At 34.8% G+C, this 17289-nt stretch overlaps 1 pseudogene; it reads right to left on the bottom strand.

Annotated features, from left to right (window-relative positions):
* Window positions 1-11584: 11584 nt before the first annotated feature.
* Window positions 11585-17255, bottom strand: LOC120262118 (annotated as a pseudogene).
* Between the last annotated feature and the right edge of the window lie 34 nt (window positions 17256-17289).

Here is a 17289-nt window from a genome sequence, read left to right as displayed (position 1 = left end):
GGATGCCCACAAGCCATCCAGAGAGCCTTGTCAGGCAAGCTTGCAGCCGCAAGCCCGCCCGCAAGGATTCTCGGGCTGCACTTTAAGTTTGGTACCTCTTCACCATTTTCTTCATAACTTTCTCATTTCTCCTCCCTTTTCCCTCATTCTTTCACCGTTTTTCTCCATTTTTCCTACTCTACACGAATATCCTACTTCCAAGGACTTAATTGGCATGATTTATTGGGATTTATGCCATTATCGTCACCGATTCCCCAAGGTACCTCTTTCTAAACCCTAGCTTTTGAGCATGAATGTTTCCTCTCCCTTTCTCCTATTTTTTCAAGTTGAATGGATGTCAATGTTGTGGGGGATTGGGTTTTTGTTTTTTTTATGGGGTTTTGGAGTAATTTGGAAGCTTTGTAAAAATTTTAATGCTCCATGTACAAGGGAAGCTCTTGTAAAATATTTTTTGGGAGTTACTGTAGCATTCTTGAATTCTTTCAAACCCCATCATGAAAACCCTTGATTTTCTTGTATTTGAACTGATCTTCTATCATATTTGTAATCCCTTAGCAACAATTGCAATATGAGAGGATTGGACATCATGATATTGAATGAACAAGGACTTGCTTGGATTATGTTTTGCTGGTTTATTTTTGTTTTGTTAGTTGTTTGTTATGTTTGTGTTTGTTCTTGTTTTTGTATTTATTTTTTGTGTGTGTGATGGATGCCTTAAGATGATGTTCTTTTATACCTTGTTGGTAGGAATTTGGACATCAAGCACACCGTTCTTCTCCATCATCTACCGGACTCATTGGTGGTCACCCCGATCTCATGGACGTCAAGACTCATACTTTGAGACTTGGGGAAGTTCACAAAACCCTCCTACTATGTTTTTCTTGTCTATCTTATTGCATTCTATTGATTAGGCACATTTAGGGCAATTTGCATCTTTAAGTGGGGGGTGGACTTTCATGAACTTTGAAAATTTTTACAATTGCATGCTTGAATCACCAATGATAGCTATGATTTCATTGTTAAGGACATCCTAGCTTGGTAGAATGATAGTTGTGAGTTGTACTTTACCAGTGCTTAAATGTAGTTATGTTTCATCTTTAGTGTCCCTTTATATCTGTTCATGAGCACTTTCACCTTGCACACTCAAACCAACACATTATGATGACTTTGGCATTAATTTGTTAAATTCTATCTTCAATGCACTTTTAAAAGCTTTTGTGTTCCATTATTGTTTTCTCTAGCTTAAAGTGAACTATTGTAGCAAGTCTATACCAGGGACATGAGATATAGTATATATGTGAAAAAAATGATGGAAAAAGAAAAAAAATGAGTCTATGATAGTATTCCTCTGCTAGTGCAGCACGAATGCGTCTATGTAGACTGTATTCGAGTAAGTTGGGTGACTCTTGTATCTAATTAGCATGTGCATCCTTAAGAAAGATTATTAAATTTTTTGTGTAGTCTACGTTAGTCGGACTCAGAAAAAAAAGAAAAAAAAAAAGAAAAAAGTGTGTATGTTTGTATATATGTGTGAAAGAAATAAGGTATCTCTCTTGTTCCCTTGAAGCTTGTTGCGTAGTTACTTGAAAGTTAGAGTTTTATCTAGGAACTATAGGACTCTTAATTGATTATTGAGGCTGTCTTTAGCCTTTTGATGCCATTTTCATTTTGTGTGGGGTGAATGGGCATCCTGGGGTAATCCAGGATGTGGAGGTCAAGGTGGGAGTTAGCACACACTCACAGGAGCACTCTAGATAAGACAGAGCTATTATTACTTCACTATTCATTGAACAGCTCACATTTTGATTTCTATCCATTCGTGCTTGTGGAGTTTTATACATTTGAGCTTGAGGTCATACATTTAGCCGTTTATCTTCTTACCCCTGTTTTTCATGTTTGTTTGCTTGGGGACAAGCAAACACTTAGGTGTGGGGATGTTTGATAAACGCCTAAATTTATGTATTTTGTATGTTATGTATGAATTGTGTATTTTATTAACAAATCGATGCCCTTTTATGGTTTAATTGTTTAATTTCATGTTTTAGGCACAAAGAAAGTCTAGGTGAGCTCAATGACGCAATTTGAGAAGAAATCGACACCGAAAACAACATTTTAGGGCCCAGACACTGTAGCATCGCTGTAGCAGCCTGAAGCATGAAGACTTTGTGAAAATTCTAAGGCTGGAAAACCTTATGGGCAACCTTACAGCTGTGAAGTTGACCGCGAAGAATTTTGATTGCGCAGTATTTGTAGAAGTTTTACTATAACGGTTTTACTGTAGCAACTTACTGATTTTTTCGGCCCATTTTCTTAGCAACTACAGTGCCTGTTTGACAACCGTGAGCCAAGCCACAAGACACCCCGAGATCATCTTTAAAAAGGGGGTCAGAGCATTTTGAAGGAGACTTTAGCCACCATTCCCTCCACCATCTTTTCCTAGGGGTTCAAGGGGCTAGAGAGGCAAATCTAGGGCCAAGATCAAGAGGAGAAAAGACGATCTATCAAGGAGCACATCTAGGAGTTCATTAGCACCGATCCATTGAACTCTCATCACCACCTTCTAGTCTTCATCTTAGGGGAAGTGTTATGAGCTTTGTTTTGTATTTCTTGTTTCCTATGCTTTCTCCTTTGTTGATGATGAACTAGACTCCTAAGGTCACCTGGCATTCGGTGAACCCTGGGATGAACTTGCTTGTATAGATGCTTTGATTTACATTTATGGCATTTGTATGGGTTGTGATCCTTGCTTGGTGCTCTTTGATGTGTTGTTTTGCATGAGAACTCTGTGATTCAACTTCTAGGTTGTACTTGGTGCGTGACCATTGCCCTTGTACTAGACATAGCAAGTTTGGAAGGGATTCATGTATGAATACACTGTGACTATCGGGTATTTCATATCCCTCCAACCATTAGGGCTATACATAGTTGAGTATTGGCCTTAATTAGAGAGATCCTGGCACTTAATGCAATCATAGGAGGATTTGGGCGGAAGTGATTCTGACCAAATACTTGTATGGGATTAGGGGTTATCGCCGTGACCATCGGGGTAACCTATTTTTGAATGTCTCTTGGTCCATCCACTGCTGCTTTTGTAATTCTAGCATCCGTCTAGGTTTAGTAGTCCCGAGGGGATCCTATCCTGGGGACCTAGCACGTTTATTGCTACTTGCTTCGTTAATATGCTTATGTGGTGAGCCTTAGACCACCTGTTCATAGTTTTCTCTTTTGTTGTTTCCTTACTTTGCTATAAACCTATAATTGTTAGATTAGACAGTGCCGTTTAGGGAGAAGTAATAACATCTCTTGGGATCCCAAGGAATACGACCCCTGTGTCAAGCACAAGGTATTACTTGACGATCCGTGCACTTGCAGATTCATCATTCATCATCCTTATTATCACCCAATTTTACTGTATAACTCAATGTTTCATCCAAATTATGAAAAAAATTCTCTTCTATTAGTCATATGACTAGAGGTACAACTGTCCAATAGCCAAATAGAAGAACTATAAACTTCTTCTCAATTATGCACCATGAATAAACTCCCATTATTGGATGAACTAGATCCCTTATTTGAATTTTCGCCTTGAGAAAACCAATAATGTGATTAATAATGCCCAAACTTTTTACATTTGAAACACTGTATATTCTGCAAACCTCCTCTACCAAATCTCTGAGCAAATTGTCTTTGACCTCTAATAAACCTCCCAAAAGGCCTTTGACCACCTCTACCATCTTCATTTATACACTTTTAATTACGTTGCTTACCTTCTCTCTGATCACCACTTCTAGAATTATCTCCAAATCTTCCTTTACCTCTAAAATTACTTCCCCTTCCTCTCATTCTGCCACCTCTTGAATCTCCTTGAATCACAAAAGCTTCATGTTTCTCTAAAACTGATTAAATCTGGTCTCGTGAGCTTTTAAAGACCCACTTAACTCATCTAGAGACACCTAGGCATATCGCTTGCTTCTTCAATTAATGTCACAACATGCACAAACCTTGATAACAAACTCCTCATAACCTTTAATACAACATCTGTATCTTTTAAGTCACTTCCCCTACCTCTAATTTGATTTACAACTGCCAACACCCTTATGATATAATGCTGCACTATTTCTTCTTCCTTTATATGTAGTAAATCAAAATTTTGTCTCAATGTCTACTGCCTCATTGAAAATTTGAAACCATTCTAGATGTACCTTAATTTTCATTCTTTAAGTGGTCAGAAGCTTCCTTTGCTGAGTCAAACCGTACAATTATGTGAAGAATAGTTTCATCTATAGCCTGCTGCAACAAGAACAAGGCCTTTGCATCATCTTCTAACTCCTTCTCTGTTGGCTCCTCTTTACTGATACCCTCTTCAACGATCTTCCACAACCTCTGAGATCTAAAAGATGTTCTCATCCTGTAATTCAAGTGCTCATAACCTTCTCCTTTGATCACTGGTAGTGAAATATCGGGTGTAGGTGTATATGAAGAACTTGATGCCATCTCTTCTGTGATTTACAACCTCTCTTCAATCAAACAAAAACTCCTATAAAACTCCCTCAAGATAGCAACCATCTAAATCACCCTCTCAAAACCAAAAATATTTTTCCAGCACAAATCAGCCACAAGAACTTCATCACACCTCATGAACATCCACACACAACTCTCATAACACAATAACTCATCGCAACAACATTGCCTCTGTTAAGCCCCAAACCTGCTTGTAGGACCCAGTACGTCGATAAACGGGCGCACACCCATAGTGCATAGCATAATAGGCATGCAAGGCCTCAGAACATATCTCAAGATAAACATACATTCTAACAGAACTGTAATTTCAAAAGTCATAATCAGAAATTTACAAAGTTCAAAATTCTAACTTCAAATACAAGATGGTGTTCTATACAAAAATCAAATACTCACACAGATAGAAAGACAACTCAAATTTATAAATGATCAAGAACATAATCTCTTACTAGCTCACTAAGATGTCTATTGTACTAAGCACTCTAGATCTGAAAAAAATTCAACAACAAGATTATGAGCTTGACAGTCCCGTAAATAACCCACTAAAAATATAGGGATTATTTACAAAAATCATAATTTATCAAAATAAAAAATCAAAAATGAAATTTATTTCAAATAACACATATGTCAAAAACTGAGCATATAGGTCCCCCAAACAACTATTGCCAAAACTAAATAACAGAATTCATATATTTACTCTTGGTGACCCTAGCGAGAATATTAGAGCTCATTTGTTTACCCTCAGTGACCATAGCCAAAATTATCAAAGGCCGTTATTCTTCATCAACAGAAAGTGGTGGGAAAATATAGTTTTTAAATGAAAATACATGTCGACATGGTCAATATTTACCTCCAATGACAGGGTTATTACAAAGGTAATCTGGGGACTACAACTACTGTATCAAAATATTTCTTATCCAAACATTTGACAAAGTCAAAATACCAAGGTTCAAATGATCCCAATTTCACTAAAACTATTTCCATTTAGTTAAGAAAACAAATATCTCACAGTGAATTTCAATAATACATAATTTAATGAGTAAAAATAAAAATTATAAACTGAATAATATTAAATATCAAAGCTTTCAAGTAGCAATAATAATATATACTAATGATAATAATTTAATTTTCTTTTCTGGCTCTTTCAGAGGTATGGATAAACCAAAACTTTTCAAGTTCATACATATAGTATAATTTATATGCGAGTACTTGTTTGATTAATGCCCAATACTCCAAATCCCTAAATCAAGCAATCTTCCTGAGAAAACCCTATATTTGAGAATAATTTCCAAGCATATCAGAAGTCTATTTAACACAAGCAAGAAAATTGAAAGAAGTGCTAAAGTAACCTAACTTCTAAAGCTTTCAACAATGTCAGACAAACATGCATAACATTTGATTGTTAACCACTTAATTAGAGTGATCAATTCTCCCTACATGAAAATCAAACATTTTGTATATTAACAAAGGATCTCAATAGAATAGAAATGCATATAAAAAGATTAACAAATACATGATTCAAGTAGGACTCATACCATTAAGAATTGAATTGAGCATAACGTTTTCTATACTTTTCCAAATCACAAAATTCAAGATGCTAAGAAAACTAGACACCAAAAACTATGAAATATCCAAAATTACCATTGTTTAGAATATTACTCAATCTATACCATTCAATTGAGACTCCAACTATTTCTTCATACTTGTAATGTAGACGCATTCCTTTCAAACATGCATATCTCTCAATATACAACTTCAAAAGTAATAACATTTTATATACAATCAGATAATTTAGTAATGCATCACTTTTTTTATTTTACACTTTACAGATACAATATCTAAGACCATGAAAATCACCAAACAATCTTTGGATTCTACATAATAATATTAGTTGGCATAACTATACTAATAATGCTATAAAGTTTAAACTACTGATCCAAAGAATCTAAATTTTTGCAGGTATCTAGAAAACATCAAACTCTATAACTTTATTATTTCACTCTTCTCCAAATTACACATATAAGACAATGATATTTTCTAACCAAACTTCATGCTTTCTACAAAAATATCATTTGAGTACAAGTATAGTAATATGCAAGGTTGTCAGACCCGGCCCGGGCAATGACCCGACTAAGCCCAGGGGTCAGGGGTCAATGGGTTCAACCGGGTCGAACCGGGGTTGAATCGGGGTCAATAATTAAATATAAAAAAAATTATAATAATTAATAATAAGCAAATATAATATTAAATCCATAATTATATTATAAACATCTACTCAAATTTGATATTTAAATTGATAAATGACCTTATATACAGTAGAGTTTTCTAATTTTGTCATTTATTTTTACATTTTTTAAATATTTACAAATTTAATATATTAATATATAATTATCGAACTTCTCTTGGTGTTATTTATTTATTTATTTGTTTATTGGTTGATTTTGTTAAAATAAATAAGAAATTTAATTCACTAATTCTTATATCTCAATTTAGTTTTTATTTTGTTTTACATTTTCTTATAATTTTTATTTAATTAGAATACTTTAATTTTATATTTTTATAATAAAATTACACTCATTTATTGTTTTATTTTCTTAATAAATTAAATTTTTAGAAAGTATTTACATAATATATTTTTAAATGTTAATTTTTGTTGGTATATATATATATATATTGTAATTCTATTTATTGATTATAAATTATAATTTAATATTAATAAATATACACGATTTTGTGGTTTTCAATGAGAAAATAATAATAAATTATTAAATATTGTAAAAAAAAATTAAAAATTGTGACCCGATTGACCCGGCCAGGTCAACCGGTTCCCGGTTGAACCGCCCGGGTCACCGGGTTAACACCGGGTTTTTTAATACCCGGGTCAATGGGGTATACCCGGACCGGCCACATGGCCGGTTCCCGGTTTTTTCGGTTGAACTGGCCGGGCCGGTCCGGGTCTGACAACATTGGTAATATGTCTATAACTCAACCATTACAGAGGCATAAATTCTAAAATTTTGCAGATCCATGTATGATGTCGATTTATACAACTTTTTTATTTAATTTAATATCTAATTCAAATTCTAAATTCATAAAACAAATCAATAACTCTTCAAGGTCTGGACAAAAATTTTATCTGAGGTACCTAAATTTAAAAGCTATAACTTACAACACGCACATGCAAAAAAATCAGAAATTTTGAAGTAAACTAGTTAAGATTAAGATCTACAAATTTTATTTTGATCTTCTCCAAATTCAGTCTCTAGGTCTTCCAAAATTAAAGAGGAATCTCTGCTATGCTAACAGAAATTTCTGAATCTTATCCTCAAATCAATCCAATCCTTCACATAAGAAGCATGTATGGTTCAAACATTTCCCTCTATTCTAGGTTGATATCAATTTTATAAAGATTAGAATAAAATCAGAGATCAAAGAATTTCTATTAAAATAACCTAAACTATGAGAGTAAGAGAGTCAAATCTAGATTCTTACAAAACACTATTCCTACTAGGTTCACATCAATGCCTAAAATAACAATATCAAAGAGTGCAACCACCTACCTCAATAAACTCATGACGAGAAGATCTTCTTGTCCTCGCCATCAGCACCATCACAAATAAAGTAGAAGTCAGGGTTTTTTTTTAAACAATGGCATGATCGTGACTGTGGGAGATTTGGTAACCTTTGAGGATAAGAACAAGGGAAAAATACATTTCAAATCAATGGCTATGATTAAAAATGACATCGACGACTATGATTAAATAGTGGTGGGGTTCACAACCTCACAATAGAAAATTCCTAGAACCACCACAATACTCACCTCGAAACTCTGATACCACAGTTGACAACCTTAATAGCCAAGGAACATTTTGTGGGATCGAAAATATGCGTCTGGCATCATGAAAAAGACATCAGACAGTATATCGAAGTACAAATATCGTATTTGTTTTGTGGGTTCTTCCACTCCTAATAGAGACAAGCCTCTACTATTAATTACCCCAGATTAGAATCTTAGGAACCTCAGATTAAGGGCAAAAGTACAAGTAAAAGCAATAAGATTTGCGAATTATAAATCTTGTCATTTTATTATATAAAAATATTTATTACATCATTTATATATATACACATATTTTTATTATTGTTGCTGCTTGTGCCTTGTCACTTCGTTGTCCGCCGCATTGCCGTTTTGAATTTTTTTGTTGTTGTTTTGAAATAAATAAGTCACCGTTGTCTGTGCCTTATCATCGCGCTGCATGATTTGTTGTTGTATGCGATAGGCGTCTCGTTATTGTTGTGAAATTTATTACTGCCTTTGGGATAATGATTTTAATCATTGACTAACCCATGGTGTTGCTTTGGATCGACAGAACCGTTGTTCAAATACCACACTTGATATATATATCCATGCTTATGTTATCTCTCTTATGACGGGCCATGCACTTTTGAATTTATTTATCTACCATTGCACATATTTTTTTAATTCTCCAGTATGCATGCATGAACCACTTAAATTGAGAGATTTTTTTTTATATACTAAAAGGATGGCATATTCCAACCAGTGACTGTCAACATATTTTAAAGCTTTCACTACTCCTACTTGTATTCATGGTAGTAACTGATAAACTCCAGAAATTTCAAATATGAAAATTGCAACCAACCGAGAACTTGCACGGAAGCCAAGTAATATGCAATTTTTTTGTACTTGATATCAGAGTACATGCAATCCCAATTCATATATATATATATATTCTCCTCTGAAATGCATGGAGCTCTCCACTCATGTTATTTTATATTTTTTTTATAGATGGTGGGCCCTCCTTACATATATGTATATATATTTATGCATGTGAGCATGTTTCTTATTATTTTCATAAACGTATGCATGGTTTCTCATTATTATTATTTTTAATTTTTTATTATCTTTTTATTTGTTTGCCATGCACATGATTATTTTCCCATCATCATTTTTTATTATATATTTATTGCCATGAACATGTGCATAATAATAATCCTTTATATATATATATATATATATCTCCCTATGCATATCTCCTTGCACCAGGTGCTTTTTAGGCATGTTTTGACCTGCCGCACGCTTTCCATCATTTTTCTTTATTTTATTATATATATATTTTTTATGGCTCACCATATCAATCTCATAGCAACCTTGCACATATATATTTCAAAATCAGCATGGCCGACCCATGTTGCTTAATTATCTTGAAACAACGTTTTTTTTTAATCATACCCATATGCATGCATGACCTGCTTCTCGGTCCTCATCATCATTTTTTTTATTAATTTATTATGCCATGTATATCTCTTCATGATGGGCCATATGCTTCTCATTCATTCATCATTTTCATTTTTCATTTTTTTTCATTTTTTTCATTTTTTTTATTTATTCATTTACTTTGCCATGCATGTATGCATGCATTTTATATATATTTTAAACGGTGGGCCCACCTCTTTAAGTCATGAACATGCATGCTTTTCAAAAATTTCTTTTTATTTTATTATGCACGTATGCATACATGTATTTTTTTTCCTTTTTTTTTCTCTTTTTTTATGTGCAGGCATGTACGAAGGCAAAATTTTTTTGACATGTGAATTTTGAATGCTAACATCATCCAAGCCAAGAAAAATATCTTCATAAAGAATAATGAAAAATAATCACGTAAGTGTGTATGCTTATAATAAATAGCATGCTTTCATAATTCTATTTATGAATGAATAAAGGTGGGTCCCTCCACATGCTATTTAAGCATCTTGGTCTCTTAAGTGTTTACTTTTGTTGGGCACGTACATGCATGCATTTTATTTATTTATTTATTTATTTTTATTTTTGGCAGCCACTCCACACGATTAAGCTTAAGGCTTCTAGAACAAGCCGAGCACCCGTTAAAACTAGAGCAGCAAAAGAAAGGTTACAATCTGAGCAAAGAACTTCGGTTTTCCCTCAAATTTGGGCTGGTGACCGATCTTGCTATACGCTGAAAAGAAGACGGGGGAGGATAGTCTCTGAACAGAGACAATGACAAGGCCCGTTAGCGCAGCTGTTGATTGGTTCTGACTATCTCCTCCGAATATAATTCTTCTTGCTGGATTGGAAGGCTTTAGTTGGAAGCTAATGATGGTTGTCATGGCAACTATGCAGGCAGCATCAACTACTAGCACCTCATCAACTATGAAAGCATCTCTGTATCAAACACAACATTGCGTGGCCTCTGTCCCGAGATCGTTTGGTGACAAGTAACATCATTAATAGAACAAAGAAACGCATCTAACTGGCAAATTACTTCACCAAATTTCGCCAAGTCAATCAAAAGTATCTGGAGTTCCCCAATCACCACGAGTCCCTCGGCACCAAGTTGGCGCTTATGTACGATAAGTGTGGTGGATTCAATGATGCATGTCTATTGCACGAGAGAATGCCTCCGAAAACATGTTTATATCCAGTGATTCTCGAGTGCTTGTATCGAGCGTGGGGTTTTTAAAGGAGGCTCTTACATTATTTAGAGAACTATTGATAGATTGTGTTGGGTTGAAGCGTCTAGTGTTTCCTGTCATTTTGAAGGCTTGACATGTATGGAAAATATGAAGTTCCGAGTGATGCTATGAAAGGGTTTTTAATGCATTGGAGTGTTTGAATAGTATGAGGTTGGTGGATAAACCGAAGTTCAATCTTGTTTCTTGGAGTGCACGGTATCGAGTGCGGGAGAACAGGTCGGCACCCATGGTGAGAGCCATACAGAGAGTGACAGCACACCGAGCAGGTACAACGAAGATGGTGACGACCTCGGACACAGCACCGGCTTTACAGATCAACATAGCCTCCTTCACAGTAATCTCGGAATTCATCAACGTCTTGACATTGCTTATATCTACTCTACTCATATCGGATTTTCACTTGGATCTTCATGGCATACACTACAAGAAATAAAGCATTTAGTGGCGGTTTTTAGGTCATTTACCGGCGGTTATAACCGCCGCTAAATGCACTCTGTGGCAGTTAACAAACCGCCGTGAATTCAGATGTCGGCAATGCATTTCCCGGCGGTTATGATCAACGGCCGGAATAACCGCCGGGAGATGGATTACGATATTCGCGGCGGTTTGTAACTGTCACTCTTGTGATCAAGATTTCCGTCGGTTTTAACTGCCATGATGTAACTGCCAGGATTCTGAAAGATAATTTTGGAATTTTCGTTTGGGAGCGGTTTAAACCGCCGAGATTGTGATTCTTTTTTTTTATTATTATTATCATTTTTTAGGATGATAAATAATACAATAATTAAATATCCTGAGTAGTAGATAATAAAAACTGACAAAATCTATTGATTGATATAATAAAACCATATTTTATTTACCAGGAGTAACACAACACCAATTCTAGTTTCTTACAGTTCTTTTCTGTAAAATAGAAAGGCACAACCATACACTTTGTTCATTCTGGACAAGCAAATAGCCAATGAATCCACATGAATAAATGAGTAATACCTTCACCTAACCCCATTCTGCTGGCAGTCTTTGGCTCTGAAAGGAACTATTTACATTATGGTCAGAAATGCCATTCTGATATGAAACTGTCATTAATTGGTGGAGATGTGAGTGCAACTTCTGCAGCTGGGGATAAAAAATTACAGTAACATCAAGCAACAACACAAGGACCATTCATGAGTTGAGAGATGCATGGTCTCATATAACCACAATTTGAAATCTCAACCTTATTTGCGAAGTGGTGTGTCTGCATATTTCCAGTTGAATTTTTCATATAACCATAACCTGAGCATCAGCTCCAGATGAAACCAACACATTCAACGTGTTCTAGAAGGCAAGACCAGTGATTCTTTTTGTGTGGCCTCTAAGTTTACTCTTGACCTGCAACAAGATAAACAAATAACTTATAAATGTTGGTCTTTTGGTGACTAATCACACAAATACATCCGTAGTCACAAACCTCATCTACTCGAACATTATAGATTTGGATTGTCGAGTCATCCATATTCCTATAGCTATTATATTATTATCCTGAGGATGAAATGCAAGAAATGTTGCTGCCGGTGGCGGAGGCATGAATGTTGTCATGGTCTGCATTTATCAGAATATTATTAAAAAGGTTACAATTTTGAGAATATGAAATGATTTGACTGGAAAAAGAAATGCCTTCAAGAGTTGTCATAGGAGTACCTTAAAAGTCATCATGTTAAAGAGAGAAATTTTACCACCAGATGCAGGCATGACATAAGAGTCATTCTTCGACAAAGCAAAGCAAGGAACTGCTTCCTCAGGATTTATGTCAGTTATTTCGTTGGTCTTTATTATACCACTTGCAGGTTGCCATAATTGAGGAATGACACTTGCTGTTTCCTGTAAAACAAATAACTCATACTTAAATTTTGGCAAGAACTTGCAAAATAAGCTTGGTGTAGTCTATACAATAATATTCCCACCTTTCCACTCAGATGGCGTTCATTTCGTGGCCAAGATGGCAATTCCAGAATTTGTATAAATTAGCCTCGATATCTGTACACACAGGAGCAAATCTCAATCAAATTAAGGCATTCTATTATCACCTTTCATCACAGTAAACTGAGACATTACTGACTAAGATTGATTAGTAGTATTCTGCCTTTTCCATTACCTTGGTTCAAACTTAAAACATCAAAAATCAGACATTAACATACATCCACTAAATCACACCATGTTCAGTCAACGAAAATTGTTAGCAATTCAAAAAAATAAAATTACCAATGTTACTTAGGTTAAAAAAAAACATAAAAATAAAATTACCAATGTTACTTAGGTTAAAAAAAAAATATAAGCATATTGCTACAAATGGATGGAACCCATGTCATGTTAGTTTTTATGATAGTTCTACAAAACAACCTTTAGCAAAATTCAAGGTGTTGGAACATAAAATTCTTGTAGAACTATGATAGCAAATGAGGAAAATATTTATGCAAACATGTTTAAATCCTGCTTAAGACTTGTCCCAGTAGTTACAAGCTGGAAGCAATAAGCTCCTTCAGATACCCCTCTCTTAAAAGGTAGACCATAATTACAACTAGAACCACAGTTCAAATTAAGGGGAAGAAAAACCGAACACAAATATGTTCAAAACATTCTCCTATAATTTGTCCAAAAAGACAATAATTGGAACATTGTTTTAAATGGCCTACAAGGTTTGTACAACAGAAGAGTCATATGTAATGTGTAGTACTATAAGAACTGAATCATAAATGATATAATCTGAGAAAAAAACATCAAGATAAGAAAGCACGACCTTGCTTGTTTTCATGTTATCAAAGAGCCTCAAGGATCGACATTGAGTTGGTTCATTAATTTCTGTGAGCTTCCAAATTTTAGATTTCTCCATTGCTTCATTAGCTATTCGACTTTTTACATCTCCCAAGTTTCTGCTGTCTCCATCCTATAATGCACAGTCATATCTCATTCAACAAATGTGAAATTCTTCATAAAATTATTTGAATAAAAACAGGAAAGCAAGCATGGACAAATCAACCAAATAAAAGAAAAACTTGAGTTATTTGACAAACCATTCCAGTAACAACTACAGGAAGAACCAGTTTCAAACCCTCATCACCAGCAGGCAAAAACCGGTTTCTAGTGGTATCAAATTGCACAACACCCATTGATCGTTTACGAAATCCTTGATATGTTCTTTTTACCGCACCTTCACTTTCATTCCATTCGACAATGTAAGATTCTCCATCCTTGCTGGTCCCACAGGAAAAGAGCCTACAAAGAACAAAGTTTTACTTTTTACATTATAGGAAATAGGAAATGTAAACTAAATTAAGGATGAGTAATACAAAAATTAAGCAGTAGATAAAACTAACCTAGATCCATCAGCACTATAAGCCATTGTAGTGCACCAGTGACCCGGGGCATCATAATCAATTTTGGATCCCACATTATCATACAGCCATGCCTTTATCTTTCCATCCAATGCAGTTGAAAAGACGAACTGCATGATCAAGTATAAGTATTGTGAAGGTGCAAATAAGCAAAGACAAAAGACTGCATGCTTGTTAACATGCAAAGGATCATCAAAAGAGATATAAGCGGGTCTCAAATAGTCGGATGGAAGGTCACTGGATATTCTCCTTGTAATGGGGACAAAGCCCGAATAAGCAGTGCATCATGACCTTCAAAAAGTATATTGTTTGGTGCCGCTACTTGCATCCCACACCTACATTACATGGTCAAAAAAATTAAATATTTACCTGAATATATGAACACCACCACCTAAATTAAGATCCAACCTTATTCATCTTGTCATCTCCACGAGTGATTACACACAATTGTTTATTAGGATGAGAGAATACCAGATCATTAACACCACCAACATGAGCATCAATCTACAAAACCAATAACCTTGTCATACAATAATGATTAGCACACATTAAATGCAGAAACTCTGCTCTTCCCATATACTTATACTACTGCAAATCTTTGCCTAACATCATCACCACCATGATAAGAATATGCGTTATTAATTAATTAAATATATACTACTAATTAATATATTGTGCACTGCACTGCATTGTATTTTAACATTATGAATTAAGGAGAAGATTAACAAGAAGCTAATTAAGATACACACACCTGTTGCAAAAATTAAGCAGTCAGTGACTTGGACGTGGAGAGTTGTAAGCCCCAGTGAGACCCATGCACCCAAACCCCAACTTTGATACATGCTTGGATGATTATCACAACAGTAAAATTCTTAATAATCACAAAATGAAATTAAGGAAATGAATGATAAAGTAAGACAAGCACCTCCAATCCTTGTGTTACCAGCTTCACTCTGGGGATCATTGTCTTCTTCTCCATTTCTTCAGTGCACTACTGTCTGAGAAGCTGGTGAAGAACATGTCCTTTTAAAAATGAATAAACATGCATGATGACGAAAACATAATATCAATAAATGAGCCACATACATTTCATTGGGGCTTCACAAAAATTTTCCTCATTGTATTAGGTTCACATTCTCCATCATCTTTCGATTCAAAAAGGTAGCAAATTTTTGTACAATACCACACTCCAACATTAAAACAAAAAAAGACACAAAGTTTTTCAATAATGATAAATTCTAAATGTTAAGCGACTACTATTACTAAAAGTCTCTGAGAACAGGGAACATAAAAACAAAGTCCAAAGTTCAAAACATGGATTCCATATGATATATATATATATCTATATAGTATAATCTAAACTCCAACTCCATCTGGCACATATTCCAAAGAGCTCTGAAAAAAAAAAGTGAATAAAGTGGATGAATGAAATTTAAGAGTTATAAGGCAATATTCCATACTAATATGTAAAAAACTAAAGTCAATATCACCTATGCATCAGGGTTTGAACTATGTTCACCGTGAGCTGAATGACTATCCTGCGACTCACGTCTTCCAATACCTGCAGACCTTGTATTTTCCTGATCGAAATTTGTGATTGTTAAATGTGGAAAATAAATTGAATCCCATGAAACAAAACACTACAGTAATTTGTAATAGACAAAATGTAAAAACCAAACCGTGTTAGGTGCAGCATTTTGGCCTTGGTTTGCTAGTTGTTGGGTAAGGAATGATATTTGCTGCTGATTTACTTCAACTTGCCTGGATAATTGTTGCACTATTTCCCTAAGGGCTTCAAATTCTGATGGTGTACCGCCACAAGCTGAATTTTTGCTATTTGAGCTGCTTGATGCCCCATATACTTGGGTTGGGACAACTCCAAGCCCTAATCCTCGTACATAGCCAGGGTGTTCTTTCCCAAAAACATTAAGGAATGCTTCATTTTCAGATGAATTTTGACTATGAATAACTAACTCTTCCTGTATAATTAAAGTTGTATATTACATAAATGTTTATCATCAAACAACCATGCATCAATCATACTGTATAACACTATGCGCTACTTACATGATTTTGCCTTGCCTCTTCATTTACAAAAGACCCATCTGAGGTTGTATGGCTGACTTGGAACAATTCAGCTCTTGTAACAGGCCGATGAAGTTGAGTTTCCTACAAAAATAATTATGTGTGATCTATAAGCTTAATATAAGTATTGCTAATTAATAAACAAATATTCAAAATTGCTCATAACATAAAATTGGCAACCATCTCTTTTTGTAGCCGCGCAAATGATTTTGACCCTAATGTGTGCGGCATTGTCAACTTAGTGCGATTTTGTGCATTTTGTTCTGCTTTTGCCTGCATTATTCAAACGGATCATTAACATTGAAATGCATATTATTTAAAAAAATATTGCAACAAAGAAAAATATTAAGCATGTTACCTTTATATCGGGCGAGCTCTATAATCAATAAAAGCAACCCATTGGTCCAAAGGAATTTCAGCAGGTTTCTTTGCAATGTTGGATTCACGGGAAGCATCAGGATCACATTGAGTATAATTATATAGATTAAAGCGATGGTCCCGCCATTTCTTCGCCAAACTTTTGAAAATGTAATCCTTGTGTCCATCATTGTTTACCTCCATTTTTGTCTACACATAAATATAGTACCACACATTATAAAAGTACAAAATGATGCAATACATAAATTCTCAACTATAAATATTGCTACAAACCTTTATAATGTTATTCCACACATGATCTTTATAGCTTTGTGGAACCTTTTGCCACTTCTCATATCCGATGGGGAAGTTCTGACAATTGCTTGCGATGTGGCCTAGAAATTGAGCAAGCATCCCCCAGACAAATCAACTGGCTGGTTTCGATTAT

This window comes from Dioscorea cayenensis, chromosome 5, assembly GCF_009730915.1.
Source record: "Dioscorea cayenensis subsp. rotundata cultivar TDr96_F1 chromosome 5, TDr96_F1_v2_PseudoChromosome.rev07_lg8_w22 25.fasta, whole genome shotgun sequence".
In the NCBI taxonomy this organism is placed as follows: Eukaryota; Viridiplantae; Streptophyta; class Magnoliopsida; order Dioscoreales; family Dioscoreaceae; genus Dioscorea; species Dioscorea cayenensis.
This window is presented reverse-complemented; position numbering and strand designations above follow the sequence as displayed.